The sequence below is a fragment of the Coregonus lavaretus genome (genome assembly GCF_964263955.1).
Source record: "Coregonus lavaretus genome assembly, contig: HAP1_SCAFFOLD_8300, whole genome shotgun sequence".
Taxonomy (NCBI): Eukaryota; Metazoa; Chordata; class Actinopteri; order Salmoniformes; family Salmonidae; genus Coregonus; species Coregonus lavaretus.
In genome coordinates, this window is record NW_028160914.1 from 1,814 (window position 1) to 12,359 (window position 10,546).

Genomic DNA, 10,546 nt, shown 5'->3' on the forward strand with positions numbered 1-10,546 from the left:
TGTATCTCTCTCTGTGTCTTTCTCTCTGTCTCTCTCTCTGTGTCTCTCTCTGTGTCTCTCTCTCTGTCTCTCTCTCTGTCTCTCTCTCTGTCTCTCTCTCTGTCTCTCTCTCTGTCTCTCTCTCTCTCTGTCTCTCTCTGTGTCTCTCTCTGTCTCTCTCTGTGTCTCTTTGTCTCTCTCTCTGTCTCTCTCTGTGTCTCGCTCTGTCTCTCTCTGTTTCTCTCTCTGTCTCTCTGTGTGTCTCTCTGTCTCTCTCTGTCTCTCTCTGTCAATTCAATTCAATTCAATTCAATAGACTTTATTGACATGGCAAGTAAAATTATTTACATTGTCAAAGTATACATATAACAAAAATGGTGGGACCAACAGCAATAATAATAGTAGTAGTGGAAATGAGCTGTCTCTCTCTGTGTCTCTCTCTGTCTCTCTGTGTGTGTCTCTCTGTCTCTCTCTGTGTATCTCTCTGTCTCTCTCTGTGTCTCTCTCTGTGTCTCTCTCTGTCTCTCTCTGTGTGTCTATTTGTCTCTCTCTATGTCTCTCTCTGTCTCTCTCTGTGTCTCTCTCTGTCTCTCTCTGTGTCTCTCCCTGTGTCTCTCTCTGTCTCTCTCTGTGTGTCTATCTGTCTCTCTCTATGTCTCTCTCTGTCTCTCTCTGTGTCTCTCTCTGTCTCTATAAGTAGTGTTTTTGGTGTCTTTTCTATATATCTCTTTATTTTTTGTATATACTATCTGATGTTGTTCTTGCCTATAACTATTCTGTACTTTGTTATGTATTTGTACGTTTTATGTGGACCCCAGGAATACTACATGTGCAGTAGCTATTGGAGATCCTAATAAAGTAAACTCTTTGTCTGTCTCTGTCTCTCTCCGTCTTTCTCTCTCGCTGATTTTCCTATTTTTTAAAGACAAAAAATCCTGTTTGCACTGTAACTGAGCTGTGGAGCCAGTTTATCCTTATTTGGCCATATGATTGGTCAGAAGCAATTTTGGAATGTATAAATTATTCCATGGAATCCATTTTTTCAAACATCATTATTATTATTATTATTATTATTATTATTATTATTATTATTATTATTATTATTATTATTATTATTATTGCCATGTTGCCTTAAAGGGCAATTCTGCCACTTTTAAACCTCATATTCATTATCTCCAGCACCAAATCAGTGTCTACATATGTGAAAACAGCGTGTTTCTATGATCTGCGGTTTTTAAAGTATGTCTGTGTTGGAGTGTGCCCCTGGCTATCAATACATTAAAAAAAACAAGAAAATGGTGCCGTCTGGTTTGCTTAATATATTGAATTTGAAATTATTAATACTTTTACTTTTGATACTTTAAAAGAATTTGGTTTTAAATATACTTTTAGACTTTTACTTAAGTAGTATTTTACTGGGTGACTTTCACTATTACTTTAGTCATTTTCTATTAACGTATCTTTACTTTTACTCAAGTATGACAATTGGGTACTTTTTCCACCACTGCATTTAGGGGGTGTTTCCCTAAAACCGCCCCCCAGATACTTACAAATTAATTCAAGGACTGTCACCACTTCCATCCTCACAAGGCACACCAATCTTCACACAGCGTGGGGAGAACAAGACTGACCCAACAGCCTGGTATTTTGCAGCCAAGCCCCGCCCTTGATTGCAATAAGCTGCACCTGGAAACACACATGAACCTGGGTAAAGATGGATGGTGACTACATCACAGACGCCTGCCAGATCTCACAACGATTGGGTAGGTGTTTAACGTATCAGCTAAACAGATTATGTGTTATAGCAATCTAATGCCCGACTGCAGTCGAAGAGGTGGCACCGACCATTGGTTGATGCAATGCAACGTCTGCAATGAATTTGGCCTGGAACTCGACCAAGAAATGTAACATGTCACGTGTTACATGGGGTTACACATTTTCTTCATTGTTTTTGTCATTTTCGACAATATGGCAATTCCAGTCACTTTTGGTTGTTTTTGTGCTCTCTAGTTCATAGACAATCTCACATTCACTCTTAATATTTTTGTCCTTCTCTTCCAATACTTTATTCTTGGTCACCTTAGCAATTTTGAAAACCTCATATGGGGGAATCAACACCTCCTTTTCAGCTTTCACTTTCCAGGGAAGCACCAAAGCAGGTATTGACCTTAAAACAATTCTTCCAATCTGCAAATGTTTTAGCCACATCCTCGTCAGTAGTTGATGAAGCAAATTGGCCAAATCGCATTATGTCATCTTTTTCTCCTTGGCAAGCTACAGCGGCTCCACGGAAGCTTTTTACACACTGTTTTCCCTGGGCTTCATTAAGAATACACAAGGCCTCAGGCAACAGGAAATGCAAGGAGTGATACTTAAAATGTGTCTTGTAGCTCTTCCCTAGGGTAAGAGTCGCCTCATTGCATGGCTCGTAAATCCTCCATTGTGGATTCACATACACATGACAGTTGTTCAATGTTAGATGTATGGTTGTTGTCATACAATTTCATAGCGTTGCCCCAAGCGTCTTTGAAATTTCTGTCAGTATTTTTCTCCTCTGGTAGGAATTTGTTTGTCACCTCACAGAAGATATTCTCTCTTCAGCCCTCGTAGGAGTCATCGAAAAGAGTCAGGGGCCATGTCAAGTGGTATTGGGTGGGAATTGAGACGATTCAGTAAGGGATACATCTTCAGAAAGGGGAAGAGACAATGGTAACACTACAGTGTTATTATTCATAATGCATTCATAAAGCCTTTATATGCGACATAAAGAGTCATAAGCCTTTATATGCGTGACATAAAGAGTCATAAAGCCCTATTATCATATACTCTTTATAGGCCTACGCAGTTTTATGTTGTCTTATGCAGTAATGACATAAACATTATAACACCCATTCCACAAGAACTGTTATAAGCAAGCAACTTTGTCTCTGCTAAATGTCTCTGTTCCACATATATTTATGTTATGAAGCCTTTATGTGTACACATACTTATACATGTATAGGGTACAATCAGAGAAGACACATTAGCGTTTATAAGCACTCGTAACTGATTCATGAATTATTTTCCACCACGGTTGGGTTGGTAAAGTGGCACACTCTTTGGATGTTAAAACACATTTATAGGATTTTAAACTTCCTCATGAATTATTTTTCATGACTTATTGAAAAATCATTAAATTGTATTGTGACATTTTGGCCTTACTCAGTCCTCCTTTAATACTACAGTCTGTGGGTGCTACAAAGCAAGAATTGGTGTAATTTGAAAAGAGTAGTATTTCGATAACAGTTTTCTTACATTAATTAATGAACCATAGAGGTATCCCGCTCTACGGGTGGTAACTCATTGGATCTGTTTAATTTGATTAAATTAAATTACATTTTTTTAGGGCTGCAACCACAGAAATACAATGTATTTATGCTACTAATAAGTTATTGTCAACTTCCCATCTATGGTTATTTTGTTCACTGCTCACTGTCACCCCTATTTGTGCAACTATTATTGAATTTGCATAAGAAAGTAATTTGGTTGCAAATGCAACTGTAAATCTCAATCTTATATTTATTTTCTTAATTTCTTTATTTTGATTTAGGATTATGTGCATATGGTTTTGTATTGTTAGGTATTACTGCACTGTTGGAACCAGAAACACAAGCATTTCGCTGCACCTGAGATAACATTTGCAAATCTGTGTACGCAACCAATACATTTTGATTTAATTTGAAGTTCAATGTGAAAATCTCATAGCATGCATTTGCTCTACATTGTTGTTGGTGGCCCATTCAATCTTAGCTGGTATACACTTTTAAAGGAGAGTGTGGCTTTACGGCCTTGACGATACGTTGATGATACGCTGAATGTAGTGTTTTTATTGCTGGGCTGGAACAATAGCCTGCATCTGTAGCTCTCCAGGACCAGGGGTGGTGACCACTGATGGAGAGAGAGAGGTAGCTGAAAATAGTCAGTCTGTTTTCTGCATGAAATGCTGCACCCTTCTGGTAGTTGTGTAAAATGCACAATGTAATCGCTTGTCGCCAGTGGTCATTGAATCACATTGAACTGCTTTAATCGTGCTCAGTAATGCTTTATTGATGCTATATTATCATCAAGGCCGTAAAGTGGCTCTCTGTAGCTCTGCTGGTAGAGCACGGCGCTTGTAACGCCAGGGTAGTGGGTTCGATCCCCGGGACCACCCATACACAAAAATGTATGCACGCATGACTGTAAGTCGCTTTGGATAAAAGCGTCTGCTAAATGGCATATTATTACTATAGTTCAAGTCTAGTAAAAAGCATGAGCTGGCGCACACCCAGAGAACATTATTTAGTGTAGAGGTGCTGACTAACGGGGAATAAACTGTAAACTATAAAAACAAAGAGAGTCACACACTCTATGTATAAACTCCCAGTCATTTATTGGGTAAGAAACCACCAACGATTCGGCATCACTGTGCTTTCTTCACGGTAATGTCATGAATGCAAGTGCTGAAAATATATTATAAAAACATAATTAACTCTAAATTACACCACATTAGAGAATATATTATTCCATGTAGTCATAGTTACAGTAAATGTAGACACATACCCCCCTTACATCCTCCCAATTCAATACCACCCTCGTTCACCCTCTCTCCCCCTTACATCCTCCCAATTCAATACCACCCTCGTTCACCCTCTCTCAACCTTACATCCTCCCAATTCAATACCACCCTTGTTCACCCTCTCTCCCCCTTACATCCTCCCAATTCAATACCACCCTCGTTCACCCTCTCTCCCCCTTACATCCTCCCAATTCAATACCACCCTCGTTCACCCTCTCTCAACCTTACATCCTCCCAATTCAATACCACCCTTGTTCACCCTCTCTCCCCCTTACATCCTCCCAATTCAATACCACCCTCGTTCACCCTCTCTCCCCTTACATCCTCCCAATTCAATACCACCCTCATTCACCCTCTCTCCCCCTTAAATCCTCCCAATTCAATACCACCCTCGTTCACCCTCTCTCCCCCTTAAATCCTCCCAATTCAATACCACCCTCGTTCACCCTCTCTTCCCCTTAAATCCTCCCAATTCAATACCACCCTCGTTCACCCTCTCGCCCCCTTACATCCTCCCAAATCAATACCACCCTTGTTCACCCTCTCTCCCCCTTAAATCCTCCCAATTCAATACCACCCTCGTTCACCCTCTCTCCCCCTTAAATCCTCCCAATTCAATACCACCCTCATTCACCCTCTCTCCCCCTTAAATCCTCCCAATTCAATACCACCCTCGTTCACCCTCTCTTCTTAAATGTCTTGAGATGGATATCATACTTTAAGTCAATTTGAGTGAATGGCTTCAACAAATGTGACAAACTTTGAACAGTGTTATGTCCGTAGCTAATGAGTTTGAGTATCATGACCAAAAAACTAAGGACGTATTCCTCCATTGGCTGTGGCAGTTTATTTTAATTATTTTATGGGAGACCAAAAAAATAAAAAATAAAAATACATAACATAATAATGTGTAATAACATGTAATTCAGGGGTGTCAAACAGCCCTGGGCCCGTTAAAGACACCCCTGATGTAATGGAATGTCATTCTTTTAGCAATGCAGATGCTAATGTCCCAGGTGCTATTTTAAAGTTAAAATGTAATGGGATGCATTTGCTCTGTTGTTTAAAATATGTGGTGGCCCACTCACTCTTTGGTGTGCACATTTTAAAGAAGACTGTGGCTTGATGATACATTGATTAATTTTTGTGTTTTTATTGCTGGTTAGGAGCAATAGGGTAGCTCTCAGGGGAGAGAGAAGGAGGTAGCTGAAAATGGTTGGTCGGTTTAATGTCTGAAATTCTGCTCCCCTCTGTTAGTTTTGGAGAATGAATAATGTAATCATTCTTGTCTGCCGTGGTCTTTGAATACCATTAAACTGCTTTAATCATGCTCAGCGATGCTTTATTGATCCCAAAATATTCCAGTGTCTCGGGGCTGTGTTTTCTCCTGTCTCTTACCATTTGCATCACAAGAGGTTGGGGGCATCTTTATTGGGGAGAATAGACTCATGGGAATGACTGGAGCAGAATCAGAGGAATAGGATCAAATGCATCAAACACATGGTTTCCATGGTTTCCAGGTGTCTGATGCCATTCCATTGGTTCCGTTATGGACATTATTATGAGGCGTTCTCCTCTTAGCGTTCTCCACTGATTTGCATAGACTAATGCTACTCTACTAGAGCACACGTGTCAGTTTAATATCATACATCACAGCCTCTCGTGCCGGTCTCCTATTGGCTGGTTTTACTAGATGGTTTTAAACCAGGGGTGTCAAACATACGGCCCGCGGGCCGGATCCGGCCCGCAAACGGGTTTAATCCGGCCCGCGAGGTGATTTAAAAAAAAAAAAAATATATATATTTTTTTTTTTTTTTTTTTGGGGTATAAAAATGCGCTGCTATTTTTCAATAAAATAAACTGCTGTTCCAATTGCGTCCACTGGATGGCGCAATAGCAATTGTGTTAAGCAAGCAAACTGTTTGTACCGGGGCAGAGCAAGTAGGTCAAGCACGTGCAGCCAATGAGCTACTTTGTTTTGCCCGCGATATTTATTACGGCTTCTACTTTTAACATTATGTGCTTTGGCACCCTCATTGCCCCAATATGTCTCTGTCAAAAAAGAGAAAAGTGGACGCAGAGTGCAGAGTGTTCCAAAAAAAATGGTCATCCTATTTAATCACGGAATTGAATGGGAAAGCTGTATGTTTGGTGTGTTCAGAGCATGTTGCAGTGCTGAAAGAATATAACCTTCGTCGCCTCTATGTGCGTCTTCATGCCGACAAATATGACAACTTTCAAGGACAGCGGAGATGAGAGAAGGTGAATGAACTGTTGGCGGGTCTGAAGAAACAGCAGTCTGTGTTTACTCACAGCCGAGACATCAGTGACGCTGCAGTGAAAGCTAGCTACCTCATTGCTAATGAAATCGCAGTGGCTTCAAAACCATTTAGTGAGGGTGAATTTGTAAAAACATGCATGATGAAGGCAGCGGAGATTGTGTGCCCTGAAAAGCGGCAGGCTTTTGCAAATATCAGCCTGACAAGAAACACAGTTGCAGACAGGATTTCCGATCTTTCAGTGGATTTGGACAGCCAGTTGAAGCAAAAAGTAAAGTCATTTATTGCGTTTTCGGTTGCAATTGATGAAAGCACGGACATTACAGATGTTGCACAACTGGCCATTTTTTCATCCGCGGAGTTGATGACACATTGACCGTCACCGAGGAGTTCGTGGAGTTGGTGCCGATGACAGATACAACGACAGCAGCTGATATTTTTACCGCACTCGTCGGCGCGCTGGACAGGGTCGGAGTGAACTGGTCCCGCGCTGTCAGCCTGGCTACAGATGGTGCGCCCTCAATGATCGGGAAAAAAGCAGGCGTTGTGACAAAGTTCAGAGAGAAAGTGCAATCTGCAAATGGAGGACGTGATTTTTTGACTTTTCACTGTATTTTGCACCAGGAGGCTTTGTGTTGCAAGTCATTAAAGATGGATAACGTCATGAAGGTGGTCATCCAAACTGTTAATTTCATCCGATCCAGAAGCCTGAATCACCGTCAGTTTGACAGCCTTCTCAGAGAGAAAGACCACATCTATGGCCTGCCATACCACACTGAGGTAAAATGGTTAAGCCGAGGTGCTGTGCTGAGGCGTTTCTTTGATTTACGAGAAGAAATTGAACAGTTCATGGAAGAAAAGGGCAAACCAGTGTTAGAATTTCATTCCGCAGAATGGATGCCGGACCTTGCATTTATGGTGGATGTTACAGAGCACCTGAATAACTTGAACAAACAGCTGCAAGGGCGCAACAAAGTTGTCACGCAGTATTATGACAGCATACGTTCTTTCAAGTTGAAGCTGTCATTGTGGGAGACGCAACTTGCCGGTGGTGATGCAGCTCACTTCCCCTGTCTGAAAAATGTGTGCGCGACCCAACATGTGGCAGACATGAAGCGGTTCAAAGATAAAATAACTGGACTGTTACGGGAGTTTGAGCAACGCTTTCAGATTTATGTTTATATGTTTTTATGTTGATGTGCTATTGTTTTTAATTGATTTTATTTTATTTGTATATTTAACCTATTCTTGACTCTGTGGTTCTTGCACTTGTTTGGGGAACAGGATTTCATTATTTTTATCTACATTTCTGCCTGAGAAATGACACCCTGATATAGTTCTGTGATCTGTGAAACAGTTCTGTTAATCACTGAGGCATTGTGTGTTTGTGTGTTCTTTTTCTTTAGAATTTTCAAATAAACTTGAGGTGTTTTATGATTAATAGTGATGTTGTGCTTGTACTATTTTGGACACACTGTCCTCAGGCTCCAGCTTTATGTTGTATGTTGATCATATTAAAACAAAGAAAACAATCTGAAGTTGTTGTTTTTAAGTTATATATACCATGATTTTTTCGGTCCGGCCCACTTGGGAATATATTTTCCTCCATGTGGCCCCTGAGCTAAAATGAGTTTGACACCCCTGTTTTAAACAGTTGTTGGTCTCATTCCTCTGCCCTTATTGGGAAATTGAGTGTTGCCCAAGGAAGATGGAAGACTGACATTCACATGCCACTTGACATCTTCTTTACACCATAACTCTATACAGAGTAGGACCAGTTTTATACTGTATTGTAGCTGAGCTTCTACTGTTGTAAGTACTCAACGTTGTTTATTTTAGCTCGTTGCCTTTAAATTAATAAAATAACATGAAAATAACTTTTAAATCTCTTTTTTGAGTGTTGACCGTCTACAAATGAATCTGATGTTTTAACTTACAGTGCTTCTAGACACTCACCTATGCCCAATTACAAAAAAGTACTGTATGAACAACTAATTGTGATTCTAATGTCACTAGGCGTTGTTTAACTGGGGTATATCTTCTGTCTCACTCATTCATGGCCATGATCCCCTTCATACTACTTGAACAATGTCAGACTTATTCACTGTTTGTTCAGTGCTTAATCAGGTGCAGTCCAGGACCAGGGTTGTGGACCAATGACGTGCATGCCAATTTGCATTTACAACTAATGTGCCACTTCAGTGTAAGTCTCGTTCATACCCCACAAACTCCTGTGCCTGTCTGCCATTGGCTGTTTTTACTAGTTTGTTTTAGAACATACGTTGGTCTCATTCCTCTGTCTTTCTGTGGACATCAGAGGCTTACTGATCCTCCTGCCTGGACAGGTGTATTGACACAAGGCTTGTAGCTCACCTTGATAAAGTCCTACTGGATAGGATCATTACCATACTACTCTTCACATCAAGGCCTTTAACACCCCAGTCTTCTTAAAAAATGTATACCATCTATGATAGCAAATGCATGCTATGAGATTTTAAGATTTAAAAAGCACTAGGGACATGACCGTATCTGTAGTGACCAATACAATACCACAAACAGCAGGCCCTGGGCCCATTCAACACAACCCTGAAGTAATGGAATGTCATTTCCTGACCACTACAGATACTGTCATGTCCCTAGTGCTTTTTAAATCTTAAAATCTCATAGCATGCATTTGCTATCATAGATGGTATTCATTTTTAAAGGAGACTGTGGCTTTATGGCCTTGATGATAAGTTGATGATACGCTGAATGTAGTGTTTTTATTGCTGGGCTGGAGCAATAGCCTGCATCTGTAGCTCTCCAGGACCAGGGGTGGTGACCACTGATGTAGAGAGAGAGGTAACTGAAAATAGTTGGTCTGTTTTCTGCATAATGCTGCACTCTTCTGGTAGTTGTGTAGAATGCATAATGTAATCACTTGTTGCCGGTGATCTTTCAATCACATTGAACTGCTTTAATTGTGCTCAGTGATGCTTTATTAATGCTACAGGGCAAGTGCTCAAAATATATGATAAAAACACAATTAACTCTACATTACACCACATTACTGAATACATTTTTCTATGTAGGCACAGTTACAGTAAATGCTACAGTAAATATAGTTACAGTAAATAATACAGTAAATATAGTTACAGTAAATGCTACAGTAAATATAGTTACAGTAAATTCTACAGCAAATATAGTTACAGTAAATATAGTTACAGTAATTGCTATAGTAAATATAGTTACAGTAAATGCTATATATGACCTGGGTTCAAATACTATTTGAAATCTTTCTAATACTTTGATAATTTTCTTTAACCTGGGTGGAATGCCAGGTGGGCAGGGTTTGCACTTTGGGGACTGTTCTATTGGTTTCAATGCAACATGCAAGCTAAATTAAATGCAAATAAAGTATATGAAAATGTTTCAAACAGTATTTGAATCCAGGTTTGTATGTAACCTATGATGAAGTTGTTGGTAGCAGAAATTCTATATTAGATTTCTCCCTGTGTGGGCATTACATTATGGAGCAAAGGGCCTCGCAGAAGAAGAACGATGTGAACATACAGTATATAACACAGGTCTACAGTTATGGGGAAATCCACAGGGAAACAAGCAAGCAAAAGTAGCCCAGCCTGTTTCATTTCACTCTCTGAATGAGAGAGAGTTTCACTGACTAACAGACATGTTGACTGCTGTATTTTTC

General features: G+C 40.1%; 1 pseudogene across 1 annotated transcript; it reads right to left on the bottom strand.

The window, feature by feature from the left end:
- Positions 1–1,908: 1,908 nt before the first annotated feature.
- Positions 1,909–2,664, bottom strand: LOC311121305 (erythroblast NAD(P)(+)--arginine ADP-ribosyltransferase-like; annotated as a pseudogene). The gene has a single exon. The product of its transcript is annotated as an erythroblast NAD(P)(+)--arginine ADP-ribosyltransferase-like (transcript).
- Between the last annotated feature and the right edge of the window lie 7,882 nt (positions 2,665–10,546).